The sequence below is a fragment of the Scyliorhinus canicula genome, chromosome 2 (genome assembly GCF_902713615.1).
Source record: "Scyliorhinus canicula chromosome 2, sScyCan1.1, whole genome shotgun sequence".
NCBI lineage: Eukaryota > Metazoa > Chordata > Chondrichthyes > Carcharhiniformes > Scyliorhinidae > Scyliorhinus > Scyliorhinus canicula.
The window spans coordinates 165,868,605-165,896,186 of record NC_052147.1 but is presented as its reverse complement, the minus strand read 5'-3'; the positions used below and the strand labels follow the sequence as shown (position 1 = coordinate 165,896,186).

General features: G+C 50.2%; 1 protein-coding gene across 8 annotated transcripts in view; it reads left to right on the top strand.

Annotated features, from left to right (window-relative positions):
* The window catches only part of pikfyve (phosphoinositide kinase, FYVE finger containing), a 206,985-nt gene that overhangs the window by 98,062 nt on the left and 81,341 nt on the right, over positions 1-27,582 (top strand). The window lies entirely within an intron of this gene.

Below are 27,582 nucleotides of genomic sequence, written 5' to 3'. Positions count from 1 at the left end.
CTCTCAGTACCTTGGCCGCCGCCGGCCTCCTACCCGTCCTAGAGCTGGACCGATCCAGTGAAGGATCCAACACCGTATTAAAGTCCCCCCCTATGATCAGACCTCCCGCCTCCAGATCCGGGATCCGTCCCAACATACGCCTCATAAAGCCCGCATCGTCCCAATTTGGGGCATACACACTAGCCAGTACCACCTTCTCTCCTTGTAGCCTGCCCCTAACCATCACATACCTACCCCCCTTATCCGCCACCACCTCCGATGCCTCAAACAACACATTTTTCCCCACCAGAATCGCCACTCCCCGGTTCCTCACATCCAACCCCGAGTGGAAAACCTGCCCCACCCATCCCTTCCTCAGGCGGACCTGGTCCGCCACCCTCAGGTGGGTCTCCTGAAGCATTGCCACATCCGCCTTTAGCCCCTTCAGGTGAGCCAGTACCCTCGACCGCTTCACCGGCCCATTCAACCCTCTCACATTCCAGGTGACCAACCGGATCAGAGGGCGTCCCGCCCCCCTCCCCCGTCGGCTAGCCATAGCCCGTTGACTGCCCGCCCCAGGCCAGCACCCCCTGCTCGACCCCGTCCCCATAGCGACAACCCCTCACCTCTGTCCCCCTAGCCCCCACCAGCTCCTTCTTGACCCTACCAGCAGCAACCCGGTATTCCCCTTTCCCCCCCTCCCTTCCCCCCCAGGCTAGGAACCCTCCCAGCCGCGAACCGTCCTCCATTGTACTTCCGTGGGTCAGCTAACTTCTGCTGACCCCGGAAACTCCCGCCAATAGCCCGACCCCTCACGAAGTGGGATCATCCCCCAATCTATCCCCCCTCCTGGCACCGCTCCAGCGCGGGGAAGAACCAGTTAAGGCCCCGCCTCCCCCGTCACCATCTCCACCCCCCAGCCCCGCAGCACGGGAAACCAGAGGAAAGCCCGCGCTTTTGCACTGCCCCACCACACCCTTCTGACGCAGCTCCCAAATATCAGCCCCACTCCATACCCCCACTCCGGCATAGAATACAACATACCCCCCCGACCCTCCCCTCAAGATACACAGCCCAGACAATGTCCCACAGCACAAAAACAAAAACATAGCAGAACAACCCCTCCGTAAATAACCATATCAAAATTGCAAAAGTACTAAAACAAGAAGAAAACAACAGAAGAAAAAGAGAACACAGCAACAGCAGAATCCAGCACTAATATCTTACAGCCGACCTCGCAACCCCCAACCCCTAGTTCAAGTCCAGTTTCTCCGTCCGCACGAAGGCCCACGCCTCCTCCGGGGAATCAAAATAATAATGCCGGTCCGAATAAGTTACCCACAGGCACGCGGGCGGCAACATTCCGAACTTTATCTTTTTTCTCTAAAGCACGTCTTTCGTCCGATTAAATCCGGACCGCCGCTTAGCCACCTCCGCACTCCAGTCCTGGTAGATCCGCACTACCCCATTCTCCCAATTGCTGCTCTTCACCTTCTTGGCCCAGCGCAGCACGCACTCTCGATCACTGAACCGGTGGAACCTCACCAGCACCACACGCGGGGGTTCATCTTCCTTGGGCCTCCTGGCCAGCACCCTGTGCGCTCCCTCCAGCTCCAAGGGCAGATGGAGAGATCCGGCCCCCACTAGCGAATTCAGCATTACAGCAACATAGGCTGTCAGGTCCGATCCCTCCAGCCCCTCTGCAAGGCCCAAGATCCGCAGGTTTTTCCGCCTCATGCGGTGATCCAGCTCCTCAAAGCGTTCCTGCCACTTCTTGTGGAGTGCTTCGTGCCCCTCCACCTTACTCACGAGGACCACGGCCTCCTCCTCTCGTTCAATGGCCTGCGTCTGCAACTTCTTGATGGCAGCACCCTGGGTGGACTGAATCTCTGACAGCCTTCTGTTTGTTTCCTGCAGAGAGCTCAGTACTTCATCCTTGAATTCTTTAAAGCAGCGCAGGAGATCAGTTTGTTGTTTCTGGGCCCAGAGTCTCCACCCCTCTGGAGCTTTGTCAGTGGCCATCTTGGATTCCTTCCCCCGTTTTTTCTGAGGAGCTGCTGCTGTTTTTTCCACCTTTCCACTCCGAGTTCAAGTCATGGACTGCAGGGAAAGTCGTTCAGCACACCTTCCCCCACCGGGAGACGTCGAAAAATTTCCGTTTTGGGCTCTCAAAAGAGCCGAAAAATCTCTTTAAAACGGGAGCTCCCACATGTGTGGCTTACTGCTGCATAACTGCCACTGGAAGCCTACTTTATCTTTCTAACCGCAGGAAGTCGTACAAATCACCCAACAAAGCCGCTACCTCAAGTGGCGATGCTGACACTTCGTCCAGCAAAATTCGTCGCCGTGCAATCGGAGAGGCGAAGGCCACGACATCGGCCTTCCTCCTCTCCATGAGCTCTGGCTTCTCTGAAAACCCAAATATCGCCACCAAAGGGTCCGTCCGGGTCCACCACCTCCTCCACTATCCAGGCTAAGACCACGAACACTCCCGCCCAGAATCTTCCCAATTTTTTGCAACCCCAAAACATGTGCGTGTGATTCGCTGGACCCGCCCACACCTCCCACACTCATCTGCTGCCCCCTGAAAGAACCCAATCATTCTAACCCGAGTCATATGCACCCTGAGCACCACCTTAAACTATATCAGGCTCATCCTTGCACAAGAGGAGGTCCCATTTACCCTTCGCAGTGCCTCACTCCATACTCCCCAATTGATCTCCATTCCCGACTCCTCTTCCCATTTCTCCTTGATCTTCACCACCCGCTCACCTCCCTGCTCCCCCAGTCACTTGTATATATCCTCAATTTTTCCCTTCCCTTTGACATCTGGAAGCAACAGTCGCTCCAGCAGGGTGTATCCCAGCAATCTAGGGAATCCCTTCCAGATCTTTCGTGCAAAGTCACTAACCTGCAGATACCTGAACTCACTACCCCTCGGCAGCTCTACCCACTCCCTTAGCTCCTCCAGACTGGCAAACCCTTCCTCCAAATACAAATCCCTCACCTTGACCAGCCCCACTTCCCTCCACCTCCTATATACACTATCCATCCCCCCGCCTCAAACCCATGATTCTCGCACAGCGGCGTTAGCACTGACATCCCTTCCATCCTAAAATGCCTCCTCGGCTGATTCCATATCTTCACCATGGACTGCACCACTGAGCTCCCTGAATACCTACTTAGAACTATCGGCAATGCTACCGCCACCGTAGCCCTCAAACTAGACCGCTATCAAGATTCCTCCTCCATCCTAACCCACTCCCCCCCCCTTCTCCTTTCCACCACCGCTGCACCGTGTCCACATTCGCCGCCCAATAATATTGAAGCAAGTTCGGCAACGCCAACCCCCCTGCTGCTTCTGTGGCAGAGTCCTCCCCACCCTCGGCACCTTCCCCGCCCATACAAATAACCGAGATGATCGTGTCCAGTTTCCGAAAAAAGGCCTTTGGTATAAAGATCAGGAGAGCCTGAAAGATAAACAAAAACCTCGGCAGAATATTCATTTCCATTTCACTTCCCAAGATCCTCCCTGGCCTCCTCCACCAGCTTCTTTAAGTTCTACTTATGGAGCCCCGTCTATTCCCTCGCTACTTGAATCCCCAAATACCTAAACCTATCCCTCGCTACCGTAAATGGCATCCTCCCTAAATTAGCCCGCTGTGCCAGCTCATTCACCGGGAATACCTCTTTTCCCTACTTTCAGCTTATACCTCGAGAACCCTCCAAACCTCCCCAACAGGGCCATAATCCTTCCCATACTCTCCAACGGATCCAAAACATACAGTAAGAGGTTATCGGCATACAGCGACACCCGATGCTCCCTCTATCCCCTCATTATCCCCTGACTCTCTGCCGACCCCCTGAGAGCCATCGCCAATGGCTCTATGGCCAGCGCAAACAGCAGCGGCGACAGCGGGCACCCCTGCCTTGTACCCCAGTGTAAGTCAAAGCTTTGTGAGCTCGTATCATTCGTCCTCACCCTTGCTCTTGGCGCCACATACAGCAACCACACCCATGCCACAAATCTCAACCCAAACCTTCTCAAAACTTCGAACAAGTACCGCTACTCCACCGATCAAATGCCTTCTCCGCGTCCATGCACACCACCACCTCCAGTACAGAGCCCCCGACGGATTCATCACCACGTTCAACAGCCGTCTTGTATTACTCGCGAGCTGCTTGCCCTTCATGAAGCCCATTTTATCTTCCAAAACCACCCCCGGGTTACAGTCCTCCATCCTCCCCACTAACAACTTTGCTAATACTTCCACATCCATGTTCAATAGTGATATGGGTCTATACGGCCCACATTCCACCAGATCCGTCCCTTTTTTTGGGATTAGTGTGATTACTGCCTGCGTCATTGGCAGTATAATTCATAATAGTTGCATGAGCTCCACTTCACTCTCGACGTCAGTGTATCGTCCAATGGCAAGAGATGCAGGAACGCGCGGTAGGATAGGAATGAATAAAGGTTTGTTACGGTATTCACAATAATTACAAAAGCCACAACTCCTCTCCCTGATGGACCACCCTCCTCCTCGACCTGCATCCAGGTCGTTGTTTTTTATACTGAGAGGCCCCCCCCCGCCTTGTCAAATGGAAACCCCACCCCCAATTACCAGAGGAGTTCATACTCTGAGCTAAATGGGGGTAATCATATAAAGCCTGCCCCCGAGGGGGTCGTAACAGGTAGGATGGTAAATATTGAGTAGAATAGACGTAGACTGCGGGAGGATATCAAGTGGTCAAGTGGGCAGAACAGTGGCAAATGGGATTAATTTTGCAAAAGTGTGTGATAATGCACTTGGAGAGAATTAACAAGGTAAAGGTTGCATTATGAATGCTAGGACCCTGGAAAGGTCAATGGGGCCCAGCAGTTCATATCTGCAGATCCCTGAAAATGGGAAGGCAGTTAAAGTGGTTAAGAAGGCATATGGGATACTTGTCTTTAACAGCCAAGGCATAGAATACAAGTCATGCTGGAACTATAAAATGCTGGTTAGGCCACAACTGGAGTACTGCACGCAGTTCTGGTCACCATATTTTAGGAAGCATCTGATTGCACTGCAAACAGTGCAGGGGAGATTTACCAGGATGCTGTCTGGAGGGTCTGGTCATTAATTTAAAAAAAAATTATAAATGTAGAGTACCCAATTCATTTTTTCTAATTCAGGGGCAATTTAGCGTGGCCAATCAACCTACCCTGCACATCTTTGGGTTGTGGGGGCGAAACCCACGCAGACAAGGGGCGAATGTGCAAACTCCACATGGACAGTGACCCAGAGCCGGGATCGAACATGGGTCCTCAGTGCTGTGAGGCAGCACGTTTAACCCACTGCGCCACCGTGCTGCCCTGGGTCTGGTCATTAATAAGGGGTCAATAACCAGGTGGCAAAGGTAGAAGGCTAAGAGGGAAGTTGAGGAGAAACCTTTCACTTCGAGGGTGGCGAGAGTCTGGAATTCACTTCCCGAAAGTTGTTCGAGTCAGAAACCTTTGTGACACTGAAGAAATATTCACAAAGGGAAAGCACGGTGGCACAGTGGTTAGCACTCCTGCCTCACGGCGCCGAGGTCCCAGGTTCAAACCCGGCTCTGGGTCACTGTCTGTGTGGAGTTTGCACATTCTCCTCATGTTTGTGTGGGTTTCGCCCCCACAACCCAATAACGTGCAGGGTAAGTGGATTGGCCACGCTAAATTGCCTCTTAATTGGAAAAATTGAATTAGGTACTCTAAATTAAAAACAAAAAAATTTCACTTGCTCTGCCTTGCCCTCCACGGCTATGAGCCAAAAGCTGAGAAATGGGATTGATGTGGTCAGATCCTTGTTCACTGGCGTGAACACGATTGGCCGAATTGCCACCTGTGCTGTAAGCGTCTTGACAGAAATCTTTGGATCCTCACTGTCTTCAGGTGATGTCCCGGAGGACTGGAGAATAGCCAATGTTGTTCCTTTGTTTAAGAAGGGTAGCAAGGATAATCCAGGGAACTACAGGCCAGTGAGCCTTACGTCAGTGGTAGGGAAATTACTGGAGAGAATTCTTTGAGACAGGATCTAATCCCATTTGGAAGCAAATGGACGTATTAGTGGGAGGCAGCATGGTTTTGTGAAGGGGAGGTCGTGTCTCACTAACTTGATAAAGTTTTTCGAAGAGGTCACAAAGATGATTGATGCAGGTAGAGCAGTGGATGTTCTCTATATGGACTTCAGTAAGGCCTTTGACAAGGTCCCTCATGGTAGACTGGTACAAAAGGTGAAGTCACACGGGATCATGGGTGAGCTGGAAAGGTGGATACAGAACTGGCTAGGTCACAGAAGGCAGAGAGTAGTAATGGACGGGTGCTTTTCTAATTGGAGAGCTGTGACTAGTGGTGTTCCGCAGGGATTAGTGCTGGGACCTTTGCTGTTCGTAGTATATATAAATGATTTGGAGGAAAATGTAACTGTTCTGATTAGTAAGTTTGCAGACGACACAAAGGTTGGTGGAATTGCAGATAGCGATGAGGACTGTCAGAGGATACAGCAGGATTTAGATTATTTGGAGACTTGGGCGGAGAGATGGCAGATGAAGTTTAATCCGGACAAATGTAAGCTAATGCATTTTGGAAGGTCTAATGCAGGTAGGGAATATACAGTGAATGGTAGAACCCTCAAGAGTATTGAAAGTTAGGGAGATCTAGGTGTACAGGTCCACAGGTCACTGAAAGGGGCAACACAGGTGGAGAAGGTAGTCAAGAAGGCATACGGCATGCTTGCCTTCATTGGCCGGGGCATTGAGTATAAAAATTAACAAGTCATGTTGCAGCTGTATAGAACCTTAGTTAGGCCACACTTGGAGTATAATGTTCAATTCTGGTCGCCACACTACCAGGAGGATGTGGAGGCTTTAGAGAGGGTGCAGAAGAGATTTACCAGGATGTTGCGTGGTATGGAGGGCATTAGCTATGAGGAGCGGTTGAATAAACTTGGTTTGTTCTCACTGGAACGACGGAGGTTGAGGGGCGACCTGATAGAGTCTACAAAATTATGAGGGGCATAGACAGAGTGGATCGTCCAAGGCTTTTCCCCAGGGTAGAGGGGTCAATTACTAGGGGGAATAGGTTTAAGGTGCGGGGGGCAAGGTTTAGAGCAGATGTACGAGGCAAGTTTTTTTACACAGAGGGTAGTGGGTGTCTGGAACTCGCTGCCGGAGGAGGTGGTGGAAGCAGGGACGATAGTGACATTTAAGGGGCATCTTGACAAATACATGAATAGGATGGGAATCGAGGGAAACGGACCCAGGATGTGTCGAAGATTGTAGTTTAGTCGGGCAGCATGGTCGGCACGGGCTTGGAGGACCGAAGGGCCTGTTCCTGTGCTGCACTTTTCTTTGTTCTTTATCTATGAATTTATAAATAATTATATGATTCCTTGTCACAAAAAATCCCTTTTGTCTTCAACCACTAATTTTCAGAAAATTCTGGGTGGGATTCTTCACTCAAGAGACTCTTCATTTCAGCGACAAAGTGCTGACGCCGGAAAAGAATCGGTGGATTTTTATGACAGCAAAATTGGGACTGCTCCCGGACCGTTACTGGCTGAGCACCGACGCCACGTAGAACACTGCCAATTTCAATGGGCCTGGATTGGCACTTGAGAGGCTGACAAGCTGCAGCTGCATACAGTAGTCCCCCGTTATACCGCGCTCCGCAATACCGCGGTTCGCGATATACGGCGGGGGGGCTTATGGACCCCAACTGTCAGCTTCCCTCTCCGGATCAAAGTGAGCCGGCTGCTGAAATTGACACTGCCGGCTGATTGGAGGGAGAGAGCAGCCGGCAGTGTCAATTTCAGTGGCCGGCTCACTTTGATCCGGAGAGGGAAGCTGGTCTCTCACTGAAACAATCAGCCGGCCGCTGAAATTGACACTGCCGGCTGCTCTCTCCCTCCAATCCAACTTTTAAGTTGTTAAAAATGCAGCAGTGCTTGTTTTAATTAGATCCACGATGGGGGTTTTAAATTTATTTTAAAATCTATGCTAGCGCTTCCCATTGTGAGTCTACGGGGGTCTGACCTCTCCCCCCGCCCCCAGTAGACTCTCAATGGGAAGCGCATGGATAGATTTTTAAATAAATTTAAAACCCCCATCGTGGATATCCGCGGCTCGGATGCAACGCGGGTGGCTGTCTTGGACCCCAACACCCGCGTTATAAAGGGGGACTACTGTATTAGCACTCCACTCCCCACACACACACACCCCAGCCAACTGGTTGCACTGGAGCATGCTCATCCTGTTGATGGGTCGGCTGTGGCCAGAGGGTACCTAGAGAGGTGGCCTGGGGGATGCACCCATACAACCAGTGTCACTAAGTTCACAGTGGGCAGTCAGTGACATGCGCAGCTGAGGTTATATTTCGACCCTCCCCAAACATAGTGGTGATGTTGGGTATGGTATTAATAAGAAATTAGAATCATAGAATTATCGTAGAATTTACAGTGCAGAAGGAGGCCATTTGGTCCATCGAGTCTGCACCGACTCTTGGAAAGAGCACCCTACCCAAGGTCAACACCTCCACCCCATCCCCATAACCCAGTAACCCCACCCAACACTAAGGGCAATTTTCGACACTAAGGGCAATTTATCCTGGCCAATCCACCTAACCTGCACATCTTTGGACTGTGGGAGGAAACCGGAGCACCCGGAGGAAACCCACGCACACACGGGGAGGATGTGCAGACTCCACACAGACAGTGACCCAAGCCGGAATCGAACCTGGGACCCTGGAGCTGTGAAGCGATTGTGCTATCCACAATGCTACCGTGCTGCCATGTAATTAGAGACGCATGAGACAACAGAACACCTATATTTATGAGTGACTTTGATCTGCATGTAGATTGAGCAAATCAAATTAGTAACAATGCTGTATAAGAGGAAGTACTGGAGTATGAACAGATGGTATTCTGGACCAATACTTAAAGGGATCAACTGGAGAACAGGCCATCTGCGACCGTGTATTGTGTAATGAGAAAGGAATAATTGGCAGACCATAATATGATAGAATTCTTCATCAAGATGGGAAGTGACGGAGCGTCCAAGTGGTGAATCTAAAGACAGGAAACTACGATGGTATGAGGCACAAGCTGGCTATGATGGATTGGGGAACGTTTCTTATAATAATAATAATAATAATAATAATCTTTATTATTGTAGACTTGCATTAACACTGCAATGAAGTTACTATGAAAATCCCCTTGCGCCACACTCCGGCGCCAATTCGGGTGCAGTGAGGGAGAATTCACAATGTCCAAATTACTTAACAACACGTCTTTCGGGACTTGTGGGAGGAAACCGGAGCGCTCGGAGGACACGCAGACACTGGGAGAACGTGCAGACTCTGCACAGTGATCCAAGCCGGGAATCGAACCTGGGACCCTGGCGTTGTGAAGTAACAGTGCTAATCACTGTGCTACCGTGCTAAAGGGATGATCCCGCACCCAGGTCACTGTCCATGTGGAGTTTGCACGTTCCTCTCGCCCCCACAACCCTAAAGATGTGTAGGGTAGGTGGATTGGCCACGCTAAGTTTTCTTAATTGGAAAAAAATAATTGGGGTACTCTAAATTTTAAAAAATAGTTCATTGCTGTCTGGTTCAAAAATAAAACTGGAAAGTTGGCCAAACTATGGCTTACAAAGGAAATTAGAGAGAGTATTAGTTCCAAGGAAGAGGCATACGAGTTGGCCAGAAAAAATAGCAGGTCAGAAAAAATGGCAGACCTGAGGATTGGGAGCAGTTTAGAATTCAGCAAAGGAGGAGAAAGGAATCAATTAAGAAAGGGTAACGAGAGTACGAGAATAAGCTTGCGGGGAACATGAAACAGACTGTAAAAACGTCTATAGATATGTGAAAAGAAAAAGGTTGGTGAAGACAAATGTAGGTCCCTTACAGCTAGAAGCAGGGGGATTGCTAATGGGAAACAATATGGCTGATCAGCTAAATCCATACTTGGTTCTGTCTTCACACCGTAGGACACAGAAATGTTGGGGAACACAGGGTTTAGTGAGAGGAAGGAACTGAAGGAAATCAGTATTAGTAGGGAAATGGTGTTGGGGACATTGATGGGATTGAAGGTTGATAATTCTCCAGGACCAGATAACTTACATCCCAGAGTACATAAGAAAGTAGCCCTAGAAATAGTGGATGCATTGATGGTGATCTTCTAATATTCTATGGACTCTGGAACAGTTCCTACAGATTGGAGGGTAGTTAATGTAATCCCACTATTTAAAACGGGAGATGGAAAGAAAACAGGCAATTATTAAACCAGGCAGCCTGACGTCGGTAGTGGGAAAAATGCTGAAGTCCTTATTAGATTTAATACGAGGGCAGTTGGAAAACAGTGACAGGATTGGACAGAGTCATTATGGATTTGTGAAAGGGAAATCATGCTTGACAAATCTACTGGAATTTTTCAAGGATGTAACTGGTAGAATTGATGAGCGGAAGGCATTGGATGCGATTTATTTGGGCTTGCAGAAGGATTTCAACAAAGTTCCACTGAAGAGATTAGCTTGTAAAATTAAAGCATATGGCATTGGGGGTAGTGTATTGAGTTGGACAAAATCTAGTTGGCAGACAGGAAACAAAGAGTAGGAATAAACAGATCTTTTTCCAAATTGGCAGGCAGCGAACAGTGGGGTACTGCAGGGAGCAGTGCGAGGACCCCAGATTTTCACAATACAAATTAATGATTTAGATGAGGGAACTAAATGTAATGGCGAAATCGCGAGATTTAACCAGCTCGCTACACCTCACGAAATCTAACGGGACCTCAGAAGGCGTCACAGTATGGATCTTGCCGACAATGGGCGGGACCCAAATCTACATATTCAAGTGTGCAGTAGGCTCACGGGGATCTAACCCCTTGCCCTCGGAGACCCCGAGCAAACGCCGGTTAGCACTAGTCTCCACCAACATGGGCCAGATGTATCGGCACTTGGGGGGGGGGGGGGGGGGGGGGATCTCCCAGGCGATCAAGGGCCCTGAGTGGTTGGGCTGTGACTTGTTTATTCCTGTCTGGTGTAAAAGTAAAACCAGAAAGGTAGCCAATTGATGGCTTACAAGGGAAATTAGGGATAGTATTAAATCCAAGGAAGAGGCAGACAAATTGTCCAGAAAATAAACAGCAGACCTGAGGATTGGGAACAATTTAGAATTCAGCAAAGGAGGACAATGGGATTGAATTTGTTTTATTGTCACGTGTACCATGGTACAGTGAAAAGTATTGTTCTGTGTACAGTCCAAACAGATCATTCCATACATGAAAAGAAAAAAGAGCACAACATAAATACACAATGTAAATACATTGGTGCAGGCAACGGGTGAGCATACGGAGTGCAGTACTACTCAGTAGAAAAGATGTGGGAAGAGATCTGTTCAGTCCTTAAAAGAGTCATTCAGGAGTCTGGAAACAGCAGGGAAGAAGCTGTTTTTGAAACTGTTAATGCATGTTGTCAGACTTTTGTATCTACTGACCGATGGAAGAAGTTGGAAGAGTGAATAACCCGGGTGGTAGGGGTCTTTGATTATACTGCCCACTTAGCCAAGCACCTATGGTTTCTTATGGTCTTGGACTGAGCAGTTGTCAGATCAGGCTTTGATGTAGCCAGATAGGATGCTTTCTATGGTGCATGTGTAAAAATTGGGAAGAGATAATGTGGACATGCCGAATTTCCTTACGTTTCCTGAGGAAATATAGGCGCTGTTGTGCTTTCTTGGTTGTAGCGTTGACATGGGTGGACCAGGACAGATTGATGGTGATGTGCATACCTATGAATTTGAAGCTGTCCATCATCTCCACCTCGGCACCATTGATGCAGAAAGAGGTGTGTACAATGCTTCGCTTCCTAAAGTCAGTGACCAGCTCTTTAGTTTTGTTGGCATTGAGGGAGAGAGTGTTGTTGTTACACCACTCCACTAGGTTCTCTATCTACTTTGACTCATCGTTGTTTGAGATCCAGCTTACTAAGGTTTGGTAACATAAAGAGGAGTTGGAACCAAATTTTGCCCCACAGTCATGTGTGTATAGGGAGTACAGTAGGGTGCTAAGTACGCAGCCAGCAGAGCCTCAATATTGAGGACTATTGTGGAGGAGGTGATGTTTATCTTTACTGATTGTGGTCTATGGGTCAGGAAGTCGATGATCCAGTTGCAGAGGGAGGAGCCAAGTCTTAGGTTTTGGAGCTTTGATATGAGCGTGGCTGAGATTATGGTGTTTGAGGCGGAGATGTAGTCAATGAATCGTAGTCTGACTTTGGCGTCCTTGTTGTCGAGATACTCCAGAGATGAGTGCAAGGCCAGGGAGATGGTGGCTGCTTTGGATCAGTTGTGGCAGTATGCAAATTGCAGTGGAACAAGGCGTTCTGGGAGCATGGAATTGATGTGCTCGTGACCAACCTCTCGAAGCACTTCATTATGATCGATGTCAAGGCCATTGGACAGCAGTCGTTGAGGCACGTTGCCTGGTTCTTCTTCGGCATCGAAATTATGGTGGTGTTTTTGAAGCAGGTGGGGATTTGGGAGAGGTTGAAGATGCCCGCAAATACCTCCACCAGTTGGTCCGCACCGGATTTGAGTGCATGACCAAGGACCCCATCAAGACCCATCGCTTTCCGAGTGTTCACTTTCAAGAAGGCCGATCTGATTTCAGAAGCTGTGACGGTAGGTATGGGTGTGTATGAGGCTGCTGGGGCAGTTGACATCGGTTTGATGGTTTCCTGCTCGAACCGAGCATAGAATGCATTGAGCTCATCGAGGAAATGAAAAATGAAATGAAAATTGCTTATTGTCATGAGTAGGCTTCAATGAAGTTACTGTGAAAAGCCCCTAGTCGCCACATTCCAGCACCTGTTCGGGGAGGCTAGTATGGGAATCGAACCGTGCTGCTGGCCTGCTTTAAAAGCCAGTGATTTAGCCCAGTGAGCTAAACCAGCCCCTAGCAGGAGGAGTGGTGAACTGCTGCCGGAGATTCTATTCTGCTTTGCTTTGTAGCCCGTTATGTTGTTTAAGCCTTGCCGCAACCGATAAGAGTTAGTGACATTAATTTGTGACTCTAGCTTAGCCTGGTATTGTCTCTTGGCATTTCTGATGGCTTTGCGGAGGTCATACCTGGATTTCTTGTACACGTGAAGATCACCTGTCTTGAACGCCTCAGACCTAGCCTTCAGTAGGGAGTGAATCTGTCGATTAAATCATGGTTTCCAGTTGGGGAACGTTCATACTACCTTCTTTGGGCACACAGTCTTCTACACACTTGCTGATGAAGTCTGTGATGGTGGTGGCATACTCCTTTAGGTTGGCAGCTGAGTTCTTGAATATGGACCAGACCACTGACTCGAGCCGTCGCATAGGAACGATTAGGGATTGATTAAGAAGGGGAAAATAGAATACAAGAGTAATTTTGTACGGCACATAAAAACTGATAAGTTTCAGGATGCTCCCGCAGAGGGATCTGGGGGTCCTCGTTCATGAGTCACAGAAAACTAGCATGCAGGTACAGCAGATAATAAAGAAAGCAAATGGAATGTTGGCATTTATAGCTAAAAGAACAAAGGTAAGGAAGTGTTGTTGCAACTTTACAAGGCATTGGTGAGAGCACACCTGGACTATTGTGCACCGCTTCGGTCTCTTTATTTGAGGAAAGATGTAGTGGAATTGGAGACAGTTCGGAGGAGGTTCACTAGGTTGATTCCAGAGATGAAGGGTTTGTCGTATGAAGAGAGATTGAACAATTTAAGCCTATAGTCTCGAGAGTTCAGAAGAATGAGGGGAGATCAAATTGAGGTATACAAGATGATAAAAGATAAGGATAAAGTAGACATGGAGCGGATGCTTCCTCTTGTGGGGCATTCTAGAACAAGAGATTGTGGTCTTGGGATAGGAGATAGCAAATTTAAAACGGAGTTGAGAAACTACTACTCTCAAAAGGTTGTGAATCTGTGGAATTTGCTAACCCAGAGTGCGGTGGATGATGGAACACTGAGTAGATTTAAGGATAAATTCGACAGATTAAAAAAAAAAAAATTTCGAGGACCAAATTATTTTTTTTCTACTTAAGGGTCAATTTAGCGCGGCCAATTCACCTGCCATGCACATCTTTGGGTTGCGGGGGTGAGATCCACGTAGACACGGGGAGAATGTGCAAACTCCACACAGACAGGGCCGAGATTGAACCCGGGACCTCAGCGCTGTGAGGTAGCAGTGTTAACCACTGCGCAACCATGCTGCCCTAGACAGATTTTTAATTGGTAATGGGTTGAAGGGTTATGGAGAGCGGGCAGGCCGATGGAGTAAAGGCCAGGATGAGATCAGCCATGATTGAACGGCGGAGCAGACTCGATAGGCCAAATGGCCTAATTCTGTTCCTATATCTTATGAACCTATGATGGTACCCCAGTATCCCTGATACCAATGGGGCACCTTGGGACTGCCAGCCTGGCACCATGGCAACTGAGTGGCACTGCCAAGCTGGCAGTGCCCGAGTGGCACTTTGCTCACACCAGGGAACGGGCCCGAGTGTGCCCTTATGAGGTGGGGTGTGGGGGTGGGCACGATGATCCCCTTGTAGGTGAGTTGGGGAGGGGGTGTTCGGGGGCTGCGGTGGGGGGGTCAAGTGTTTATATGGTGCCCCAATCTCTTCCTGCACTGGCGAGCGGAGTTAATTCGTGCAGGAAATGAGACTGAGTGCGGCGGCGGCGGGGCTTCGCTCGCGGAGGCTCTGAAATTAAGCAGAGTCCCGTTTGATAGCAGGGTTGTTCTCAGTGCTGCTGGCCCTGGGAAACACCTGGCAAAATGTGATCCACACGGGACTCTTTTATTTCCGTTAAATCGCGCCCAATATCTCCAAACCTGCAGGTGACAAAAAGCTGGGTGGGAGGGTGATCTGTGAGGAGTATGCAGAGATGCTTCAGTGTGATTTGGGCAAATTGAGTGAGTGGGCAAATGCATGGTACACTACAATGTGGATACATGCAATGTTATCCACTTTGGTAGCAAAATGAGGAAGGCAGATTATTATCTGAATGACCATAGATTAAGAGAGGGGTATGTGCAACGAGACCTGGGTATACTCGTTCATCAGTCACTGAAAGTAAGCATGAATATTGGGAGGGGAAGAGCTCGAGCATTAGAAGAAGGTCCTTCAAAGTATGAGAAATGTTTGAGGCCTAGCCTCATGACCCTCTACTTCTATCACTGGGCGGTCACCGCAGAAAGAGTACAGGTATAGGCCAAGGTACTGGGAGCGGAGCGGGTGAGGACGGAGGAGAGGTCCTCTGCAGGGACATCCTCCAAACACTAGCACAACAGTGCTCCCATCCCCCCCCTCCCCAGCCAAATACTCCAGTGCAGTGGTAGTAGCCACGCTCGAAAAGTGGAATTAAATGAGACAGCACTTCGGACTAACTAAATTGTCCACCATGGCCCCCATCTGCAATAATCGCAGGTTCGCTTCTGCAACAGTGGATGCCTTCTTCAAAAGGTGGAGACAGGACAAGGGGACACTGACGGTTAGGGACATGTGCACGAACGGGAGAGTAGCGGCCCTGGGGTAATTTACAGAGAAGTTCTGGCTTCCGAGAGAGACATACAGGTCAAAAATCTCCTCTGCAAGGAAACAACGACGTAACATCTCAAAGTTTGCAGATGATACCAAGTTATATGTGCGGGTGAACTGTGACGCGGATGCAGGGATCCTACAGCATGATCTGGACAGGTGAGTGGGCAAATCAGTGGCAGATGCAGTATAATTTTGATAAGTGTGAGATTATTCACTTGGAAGCAAACACAGGAAGGCAGATTACTTCCTGAATGGTTGTAAATTGAGAGAGGGGAGTGTGCAGCAGGACCTAGGTGTCCTTGTGTACCAGTCGTTGAAGGTAATCATGCAGGTGCAGCAGGCGATAAAGAAGGCTTATGGTATGTTTGCTTTCATTGCGAGAGGTTTCGAGTATAGAAGCAGGGATGTGTTGTTGCAATTATACAGGGCCTTGGTGAGGCCACACCTGGAGTATTGCATGCAGTTTTGGTCTCCTTCTCTGAGGACGGATGTTCTTGCTCTCGAAGGGGTGCAGCGAAGGTTTACCGGACTGATTCCAGGGATGGCGGGACTGTCATATGAGGAGAGATTGTTCTTGCTGGAGTTTAGAAGAATGAGGGGGGATCTCATAGAGACTTATAAAATTCTAACAGGACTAGACAGGATAGATGCAGGGAAGATGATGGGTGTGTCCAGAACGAGGGGTCACATTCTGAGGATTCCAGGTAAACCATTTCGGACAGAGATGAGGAGACATTTCCTCACCCAAAGAGTGGTGAACCTGTGGAATTCATTACCACAGGAAGCAAGGTAGCACAGTGGTTAACATTATGGCTTCACAGCACCAGGGTCCCAGGTTCGATTCCCGGCTTGGGTCATTGTCTGTGCAGTGTCTGCACGTTCTCCCCGTGTCTGCGTGAGTTTCCTCCGGGTTCTCCGGTTTCCTCCCACAGTCCAAAGATGTGCAGGGGTAGGTGGATTGGCTATGATAAATTGCTCCTAGTGTCCAACAAAAAAAAAGTAAGGTGGAGTTACGGGGTTAGGGTGGAAGTATGGGGATAGCGTGGAGGTGTGGGCTTAGGTAAGGTGCTCTTTCCAAGGGCCGGTGCAGACTCGATGGGCCGAATGGCCTCCTTCTGCACTGTAAATTCTGTGTTCTGTGAAGTAGTTGATGCTAAAACATTGAATATATTCAAGAGACGGCTAGATATAGCGCTTGGGGAGAATCGGATCAAAGAGAAAGCAGGATTAGGCTATTGAGTTGGATGATCAGCTGTGATCGTGATGAATAGTGGAGCAATGCATCTATGTACCCCAGATTATACGGCATTCACTGCTGGAAAAAATACTGACGTGGACGAGCTGGGGAAGGGAACTGTGCGGACAAGTATGGACGACTGTTCGAAGAGACATGCTCATCCCTGGATGAGACAAAGAAAAAGTGGGAGGAAGAACTAGGTAGGGAGCTAGAGGAAAGACTCTCGATCGAAGCACTACACAGGGCAAAATTCCGCTCCATAAGCGCAGGGCTGAGTCTAATGCAACTAACGGGCGGCACAGTTGCATAGTGGTTAGCACTGCTTCCTCACAGCCCCAGGGCCCCAGGTTCAATTCTGGCCTTGGGTGACTGTGCGGAGTCTGCACGTTCTTACTGTGTCTGCGTGGGTTCTCTCTGGGTGCTCCGGTTTCCTCCCACAGTCCAAAGATGTGCGGGTTAGGTGGATTGGCCATGCTAAATTGCCCCTTAGTGTCCAAAAAGGTTACAGGGATAGGGTTCAAGTCTGTGATTGGATAGGCTACTCTTACCAAGGCCAGTGCAGACCCGATGGGTCGAATGGCCTCCTGCACTGTGAAATCTATGATTCCATGATAAAGGTGGTGTACAGGCTGCACCTAATTAGAACATGCATGAGCGGGTTCTTCCCGGAGTTGGAGGGCAAATGTAAACGATGTCAGGGAGGCCCTGCCAACCATACTCTTCTGTTTTGGTCTTGCCTCAGATTTGCTGGGTACTGGACGTCCTTCTTTAAGACCACATCCAGTGTTGAGGATATGAGGGTGGAACCGTGCCCACTAGTGGCAGTCTTCGGGATCTCAAGACAGCCAGAGTTTTACATGGGGAGGAGGGTTGATGCCCTCGCCTTTGCCTCTCTCTGCAGCACCACCCAAGACTTTCCACCTGGCAGAATTTCTTAGGCTAGAGAAGATAAAGTTCACCATCCGTGGGTCGGAAGTAGGCTTTCACAGGACATGGAAGCTGTTCACTAACATGTTTCAAGACCTGTCCGTAGCCAGCAGCCAATAAAGAAGGGAGTGGGGTGGATTGGACACTGGACAAGTCACAGAATACGGGAGAAAAAGGAAGGGGGCAGTGAGCACAAGGTTGGGGGGAATGAATGTACCCAAGAACAATCCGGGACAGACAAAAGAGAAGACACATTGATGGCAAATTACTGCCTAAACCACAAAGTATATAAATTACTGTAAATACGTGTTTTGGCCATATCTGGCCCTGTAAAGTTGGCAATGATATTTGAAGATCCCTAATAGAACAGTACAGCACAGAACAGGCCCCTCGGCCCTCGACGTTGTGCCGAGCAATGATCACCCCACTCAAACCCACGTATCCACCCTGTACCCGTAACCCAACAACGCCCCCCCTTAACCTTACTTTTTTAGGACACTACGGGCAATTTAGCATGGCCAATCCACCTAACCCGCACATCTTTGGACTGTGGGAGGAAACCGGAGCACCCGGAGGAAACCCACGCACACACGGGGAGGACGTGCAGACTCCGCACAGACAGTGACCCAGCCGGGAATCGAACCTGGGACCCTGGAGCTGTGAAGCATTTATGCTAACCACCATGCTACCGTGCTGCCCCAAAAATAATAAAAAATATTTTTCAACAAAGAAAGTAAACATGCAGGTGCAACAGGTGGTAAAGAAGACAAATTATATTTTTGTCTTCATAGCGAGAGGATTCAAGTACAGTTAGGAGCAGGCATGTTTTCCTGCAAGTATACAGGACTTGGGTGAGGCTACACCGTAAATATTGTGTGCAGTTTTGCTCTCATCTGAGGAACAGTGTTTTTGCTATAGAGAGTGCATAAAAATTTTACCAGAATGTTCCTGGGATGACAGCACTAACGTACGAGAAGCAATTGAGTTGGTGAGGATTATATTCACTAGATTTCAGAAGAATAAGGGGGATCTTATAGAAACTGATTTTAACAGGACTAGACGCGACAGATGCAGGAAGGATGTTCCCAATGGCCGGGAAAGCCTGGACAAGGGGTCACATTCTATGGATACAGGACTGAGATGAGGAGACATTTCTTCACCCAGAGAGTGGTGAGCCGATTAGCATGTGGAATTTGGTACCACAGAATGCAGTTGAGGCCAAAACATTGGGCGGAATTCTCCGCAAGGCCCGACACTGTCGTGAAACCCGGAGAGGTTCACGACGGCGTTGGAGGCCGCTCCTTGCCCCCTATCCCCCCCCCCCCCCCCCCCCCCCCCCCCCCCCCCCGGGGGCTAGGAGAGCCGTGCCATAAATCACGGCCGCGGGGCCTTGTCGCTGGCGTCAAGGTCCGGTGCGCCGAGAATGACGCGGCCGGCGCCGCGCATGCGCAGGTTGGCCGGCTCCAACCCGTGCATGCGCGGCTGACGTCACGACGGCTGACCGCTCAAACCTGCGCATGCGCGGTTGCCTTCTTCCCCTCCGTTGCACCGCAAGACGTGGCGGCTTGACCTTGCGGGGCGGCGGAGGGGAAAGAGTGCGTCCCTTTGAGACGCCGGCCCGACGATCGGTAGGCACCGATCGCGGGCCAGTCCCCTCCTGAGCACGGTCGTGGTGCTCACTTCACTCTCTGCCCCCCCACAAGCCACAAAACAGCTTTTGGCGCCGTGTTCACGCTGGCAGCGACCAGGTGTGGTTGCCGCCGGCGTGAACCGGTTGGGAATGGCAGACCGCTCGGCCCATCTGGGTCGGAGAATCGCGGGTCGCCGTGAAAAACGGCGGCCCGCGATTCTCCGAGCGGCGTGTCGCAAAACGCGACACGCTATTTTGGGGGGTGGGAGAATCGCGGGGGGGTGCCAGAGCGGCCCTCCCGCGATTCTCCCACCCGGCGTGGGAGCAGAGAATCGCGCCCATTGCTTGTTTTCAAGAAGGAGTTAGATATTGTTCTGGAGGCTAAAGGCGTCAAAGGATATGGGGGTGGGGGAAAGCAGGAACAGGCTATTGAGTTGGATGATCAGCCATGATCATAATGGCTGAGCAGGCTCGAAGAGCCGAATGTCCTACTCCTCTTATTTTCTATGTTCTATGTTTCCTCCTGCTACCTGGCCATTACCTCTCACGATCTCCAAGGATCACTCCTTGGCCTCCTTCTGTTACTCTGAAGGTAGTGATAGTTTTCACATGTATGCTGAAAAAAACAGCTCTTACCTCAGCACCACCTCTCTTGACTCCTCTGGATGAGCAGGAGTCTCCTTCAATTAAAAATTTGGAAGACAAGCCATTGTTTTCTATCCCCACTTCAAACTCCATTCTCTAGCTACTGGTCAAGAATGGCATGAAGTCGTAATGCTCATTTGGTGAGCTGGTGCATACATAATGGGCCAAGTGGCCTCCTACACTGTAACAATTCTGTGACTATTGCTTGCCTTGGCAACAGTCTGAGATTGAGATGGTTTGTTCGCAACCTTGGTGTTGCATTTGATCCCAAGATGAGCTTCCATGTTAGTGCCATCACTAAGGCTGTCTCAATCTATCTCTGTAACAAGGCTGGATTTCATCCTTGTGTCAGCTCATTTGTTGCTAAAGCCCTCACTCATACTGCTGTTAGCTCTAGACTCAAATATTCCAATGCACTCCTGTCTTGCATTCAACCTCTGTCAACTTGTGGTCATTCAAAACTCTGAAGACATTTTAACTTGCAGCAAGTTTGCTTCATCTATCACTTGTGCTCACAGGCATTCATACGGCTCTCCTTCAAGCAATGTCTCAATTTTAAAATTCTCGTCCTTGTTTTCAAATTCCCCATCCCATTTTCTGTTCATTCCTCCAGCCTCACAAGATATCCATGCTCCTCTAATTTTGGCGTCTTGTGCATTTTTAATTTTAATTGCTCCATGCCTTTAGCTGCTTCAGCCCGAAGCTTTGGCATACCCTCCGTACACCTCTCTGCCTCTTCACATCACATCTCTCCTTTAAGGTGCTTGTTAAAACCTTTGACTAAGCTTTTCGTCATCATGTTTCGTATGTGACTTTGTGTCATGCTTTGTTTTATAATGCTGTGAAGTGTCTTAAGGATTGTTCCTTATGTTAAAGGCACTATATGAATATATAGTGAATATATAGATATATGAATATATAGCCTCACGGTAGCATGGTGGTTAGCATCAATGCTTCACAGCTCCAGGGTCCCAGGTTCGATTCCCGGCTGGGTCACTGTCTGTGTGGAGTCTGCACGTCCTCCCCGTGTGTGCGTGGGTTTCCTCCGGGTGCTCCGGTTTCCTCCCACAGTCCAAAGATGTGCGGGTTAGGTGGATTGGCCATGCTAAATTGCCCGTAGTGTAAGGTTAATGGGGGGATTGTTGGGTTACGGGTATACGGGTTACGTGGGTTTAAGTAGGGTGATCATTGCTCGGCACAACATCGAGGGCCGAAGGGCCTGTTCTGTGCTGTACTGTTCTATGTTCTATAAGTTGTATTGCTATCCTTATGAAATTTGCTGTTCAATAATTGGAAAACTATGCATGCCTATCTGGTTTAGTTTTAGAGTAGAATTAATGTTAATCACATTCTAAATGTACATAAAGAGACAAATAAAACAGAAAAATATTTAAATGATTTAAAACATGTGAGGTGGGGAAAGATGAGCAAACTATCCTCACCATTCAGCTACAGTACAAGCCTCTACAACCAAATGTTGGGTGCATTCATCTTATTAAATGCATTTCCTTTTGTAAGCTAATGAATTAACTTTAGCTAAGTAAATTTGTTTTCACTGTTGGATGGTTGTGTCCACAATTATTTAAGTTCAGTGGTAAGCCTGGAAAGCACATTCTTCCATGTCAAATGGCCTCTTTGGCTCCATTTTCCTTACTGAAAACTTAATGTTGTCTTTGAGCTGCAAGTGCGGCCAACATGTTTTCAGTCCTTCTAATAGCAGATCAGGAAAGAGAGCAGACTGGAATTTTGCTCTTCAGCATGGAATTCTAGTGAAGCAGGAGATTTGCCTATCTCACCAAATCTTCCCCAACTCATTTTCCATGTTCAAGGTTCATGTCGCGTGCGTAGTGAGCTCCGAATGGGTTTCTTGCCACTGAAAGATAGCCTGCCAGTGTAAAAGCACAAAAGCCTGACAGCTTTGCAACAGATGTGGTGAGGGACTTTAAAGAGGCAGGCACTGCCCAAAGATGACACCCAGGCTTCAAGGTCAAACTTTTGGCAGGCCAGTACTGGACCATACTTGGTGGGAAAGGAGACTGCTACACAACCCTTCAGTGAGGGAGCCCTGAACCTGTACCACTGCTTCCAGGAACTTCCTTCCACATGGTGGTTCTGGGAAAAGGTGATAAGTGAGGCACGAGATGGGCAATCCCATTGGGACCTGACCATTGTGCAAAATCTGCAGTCTGTGTACAGTTGGTAGGGAATGAATGGCCAGTGGCGATCCTCTCCACTTGGGGAAGCAGAATCGTGATCAGAACAGTGAAAATGATAGTAGATCTCGCCACGTAAATTTTCTTCTATTCCCAATGCAACGCTGATTTGTCTTGCATAGGATCCCAGCCAAATCGCTTATGTTAATAATAATAATAAAGCTGGCCATTTGATTTTTCTTGATTGTCAGTTGGTTTGCTGCACGTGTGTATTTTGTTCTATTATGTTTCCCATTCCTGTAATACATGGTTATAGGCATTGAGTTTCAAACTTCCCTGTGTGTTAAACAATAAAGAAATTACAGAATTTAAAGTGGTATCGAGGGAAGTTGTTCAACAGTAGAAAGTATATTTTATCTTTGTCCATGTTTCTGCTGAGAAAAAATAATCTGCGTTAAATGTAGTACGTGAGAATTCCTGTTTGAACGCTGTAATTTATAAATAGCCTGTTTCAAATAATTACAATTTTTAACCTGCTATACAAAGTAGCAAGATTTGGGTTTTATATAGCAAGAGTTTTCTTTTCCAATTTGATTTCAAAAACCAATGTCTGCTGGGCCTAGCAGAAGGCCTGGAGGGGCCTGATCTCCCGAAATATGTAGCGGAGATGCTGAGCTCCCTGATGGGAGAGGGGGCCGGTCCATCGCCCCTGGAGCTGGAAGAAGCATATCGGGTCATGGCTAGGCGGCCTAGGGCGAACGAGCCCCCGAGGGCGGTGCTGGTGCGATTCCAGCGTTTCTGTGATCGGGAGAAAGTGCTGAGGTGGGCCAAGAGGGAGAAAAGCAGCAAATGGGAGAATTCGACGGTGCGGATATATCAGGACTGGAGTGCGGAGGTGGCAAAGCGGCGGGCCCGGTTTAACCGGACGAAGGCGGTGCTGCACGCAAAGAGGATCAAGTTCGGAATGCTGCAGCCAGCGCGCTTGTGGGTCACCTACAAGGACCAGCACCATTACTTTGAGACCCCAGAGGAGGCATGGACTTTTGTTCGGGAGGAAAAGCTGGACCTGAACTAGAACTTGGGAACGCCGGCGGTCGAGGCCGCCCGAGTACCCTTGACTGATCAAGTGGCCCATGTCTTTCTTAGGCCAGGTCGGAACTTGGTTAAAGTTGATGGATCGTTTGGTTTCTTTGAAACTTGTGTTATGGGGGGTTTCTTTGTTCCTTTTTGTGTGTCTCTTCCCGTTGCCAACTTCCCTTAATTATTGTTGTTGTAGGGGGGGCTTTTTTACTGTTTTTTGATCTGTTCTTTAAGGGTTATGGTTACTGTTCTGTTCGATGGAGGGTGATGGTTAAATACGTTATTATTGGGTAGTTATTTAGTTATGCAGGCATAGTTATGTATTTATGTATTTATTTGAGATTTGTTATTTATATTGTTATATTGTTAAGTTGGGGAGGCGGGACGGGGGGGGGTGCAAGTTGGTTATGCGTGTTTTCTTTTTCTCTTTTTTCTTCCTCTCGTTTTAAGGGGGCTTGTTTATGGGCTTGGATGGGGACGGGGGTGGAATTGAAGATGGCGGGGTAGGGTGTGGCCGGGCGAAAGCGCGGGCTTTCCCCTGTTTCCCGCGCGCGGGACGGAGGAAGTGGGAGGAGAGAAGAGTGGGGTGTGGCCAGCAATGGCGGCTTTTCCCGCGCTGAAGCGGGGTCAGAGAGGGATGGCAAGGGGGGGGGAGGCCCCTCCCCCCCCCACATCGGGAGGAGTCGGAGTGTGGCAGGGGCAGCCGGGTCAGCGAAAACCAGCTGACTCTCGGGAGTACGATGGTGGATACACCGCGGCTAGGAGGGGTCCTAGCCAGGGGGGGGGGGGGGGGGGGAGGGGGGGTTGGGGGGGGATACCGGGTTGCTGCTAGAAAAGCCGAGGACGGGAAGGGAAGAACGGGAGGAGAGAGGGGGGGGGGGCCATCGCCATGGGGAACGGGTCAGAAGGGGAGGGTCGACCCGGGGCTAACAGGGGACAGGACATGGCTAATAGACAGGGGAAAGGGACGGGTCGCTCAGCGACCCGGTTGATTACTTGGAACGTGAGGGGGCTGAATGGGCCGGTCAAGAGATCAAGGGTTTTTTCACACCTAAAGGGACTGCAGGCGGATGTGGCAATGTTGCAGGAGACTCACTTGAGAGTAGTAGACCAGGTACGCCTGAGAAGGGGGTGGGTGGGACAGGTGTTCCACTCAGGCTTGGACGCAAAGAACCGGGGGGTGGCGATTTTGGTGGGAAAGAGGGTGTCGTTCGTGGCGGCGCAGGTGGTAGCAGATAAGGAGGGTAGGTACGTGATGGTGAAGGGTAGGCTGCAGGGAGAGAATGTGGTGCTGGTGAATGTGTATGCCCCGAATTGGGATGACGCGGGTTTTATGAGGCGCCTGTTGGGCCTCATTCCGGGGCTGGAGGCAGGGGGCCTGATCATGGGGGGGGACTTCAATACAGTGCTCGACCCTGGGCTGGACAGATCGAGTTCCAGGACGAATAGGAGGCCGGCAGCGGCAGAGGTGCTAAGGGGGTTCATGGAGCAGATGGGGGGGGTAGACCCTTGGAGATTTGGCAGGCCAAGGGCGAGGGAGTATTCTTTTTCTCCCACGTCCACAGGGTGTACTCCAGAATAGACTTTTTTGTACTGAGCAGGGGGCTGATTTCGAGAGTGCAGGGCACGGAGTACTCGGCCATTGCGATTTCGGACCATGCACCACACTGGGTAGAGGTAGAACTGGGGGAAGCACGGGACCAGCGCCCGTTGTGGCGCCTGGATGTGGGGCTGCTGGCGGACGATGAGGTGTGCGGAAGGGTCCGGAAGGGCATTGAGAGATATCTGGGCACGAACGACACGGGCGAGGTGAAGGTGGGGGTAGTCTGGGAGGCCCTGAAAGCAGTGATCAGAGGAGAGCTGATCTCCATAAGGGCACACAGAGAAAGGAAGGAGAGGGAGAGACTGGTGGGGGAACTTATAGAAGTGGACAGGAGATATGCGGAGACACCAGAGGAGGGGCTGTTGAGGGAGCGGCGCAGTTTACAGGCCCAGTTTGACCTACTGACCACTAGGAAGGCGGAGACGCAATGGAGAAGGGCACAGGGCGCGGTCTATGAGTACGGGGAAAAGGCGAGCAGGATGCTAGCACACCAGCTGCGCAAGCGAGATGCAGCCAGAGAGATTGGGGGAGTGAGAGAGAAGGGAGGGAACGTAGTGCAGAAGGGGCAAGAGGTGAACGGGGTCTTCAGGGATTTCTACAGGGAATTGTACCGGTCTGAGCCGCCCAGGAGGAGGGGGGGAATGGAGAACTTCCTCGATAGATTGAGGTTCCCAAAGGTCCAGGAGGAACGGGTGGAGGGGCTGGGGGCGCCGATAGAGCTGCAGGAGCTAGTTAAAGGGATAGGCCAGATGCAGGCGGGGAAGGCGCCGGGGCCGGATGGGTTCCCGGTGGAATTTTATAAGAAGTATGTGGACTTGGTGGGTCCAGTGCTGGTGCGAGCCTTCAATGAGGCGCGAGAGGGGGGGGTTCTGCCCCCGACAATGTCACAGGCCCTGATCTCCTTGATCCTGAAGCGGGACAAAGACCCTGTACAGTGCGGGTCCTACAGGCCTATCTCCCTCTTGAATGTAGATGCCAAACTGTTGGCAAAGGTCCTGGCAACCAGAATAGAGGATTGTGTGCCAGGGGTAATCCATGAGGACCAGACGGGGTTCGTAAAGGGACGACAACTTAACACAAATGTCCGGAGACTGTTGAATGTGATTATGATGCCAGCAGTGGAGGGGGAGGCTGAGATAGTGGTAGCACTGGATGCGGAGAAGGCATTCGATAGGGTGGAGTGGGAATACCTGTGGGAGACGCTGGAACGGTTTGGGTTTGGGGAGGGATTTATCAAGTGGGTGAAGCTGCTGTATTCGGCCCCGATGGCGAGTGTGGTTACAAACGGGAGAAGGTCAGAGTATTTTGGGCTCCATCGAGGTACCAGGCAGGGATGCCCCCTATCCCCCTTACTATTTGCATTAGCGATCGAACCGTTGGCGATGGCACTGAGGGGTTCAGGGGGGTGGAGAGGACTGACAAGGGGAGGGGAGGAACATCGGGTATCACTCTATGCGGATGATTTGTTGTTATATGTGGCGGACCCGGAAGGGGGAATGCCGGAGGTAATGGAAATACTAGCGGAGTTTGGGGACTTTTCGGGATATAAATTAAATGTGGGTAAAAGTGAGGTCTTTGTGATACACCCGGGAGATCAGGGGGAGGGAATTGGCGGCTCCCCTTTAAGAGAGCAGTAAAGAGCTTCAGGTACTTGGGGGTGCAGGTGGCAAGGAACTGGGGGACCCTCCACAAGCTGAACTTTTCAAGGCTGGTGGAGCAGATGGAGGAGGAGTTCAAGAGGTGGGACATGGTACCGCTGTCGCTAGCAGGGAGGGTGCAGTCAGTCAAAATGACGGTCCTCCCGAGGTTCTTGTTTCTGTTCCAGTGCTTGCCCATCTTTCTCCCCAGGGCCTTCTTCAAGAAGGTAACTAGCAGCATTATGGGCTATGTGTGGGCACATGGCACCCCTAGAGTGAGAAGGATTTTCTTGGAACGGAGTAGGGACAGTGGAGGATTAGCGCTACCCAATCTTTCCGGATACTACTGGGCGGCGAACGCATCGATGGTGCGCAAGTGGGTGATGGAGGGGGAGGGGGCAGCTTGGAAACGTATGGAGAGGGCGTCCTGCGGCAATACAAGCCTGGGGGCGCTAGTAACGGCACCATGGCCGCTCCCCCCCACAAGGTATACCACGAGTCCGGTAGTGGCGGCCACCCTTAAAATCTGGGGGCAGTGGAGGCGACACAGGGGGGAAGTGGGGGGTCTGATGGCGGCGCCACTGAGAGGGAACCACAGATTTGTCCCGGGGAACACTGGCGGGGGATTCCAGAGCTGGCACAGGGCGGGCATCAGGCAACTGAGGGACATGTTCATAGAGGGGAGGTTTGCGAGCCTGGGAGAGCTGGAGGAGAAATTTGAGCTCCCCCCGGGGAACACGTTTAGATACCTGCAGGTGAAGGCATTTGCCAGACGACAGGTGGAAGGATTTCCCTTGCTTCCCGATAGAGGGGTGAGTGATAGGGTGCTGTCAGGGGTCTGGGTCGGAGAAGGGAAGGTCTCGGACATCTACAAAATAATGCAGGAGGTGGAGGAGGTATCGACAGAGGAGCTGAAAGACAAGTGGGAAGCGGAGCTGGGAGAGCAGATAGAAGATGGGACATGGGCGGATGCCTTAGAGAGGGTCAATTCGTCGTCGTCGTGCGCAAGGTTGGGCCTCATCCAATTTAAGGTGCTGCACAGAGCCCATATGACGGGGACTAGGATGAGTCGGTTCTTCGGGGGTGAGGACA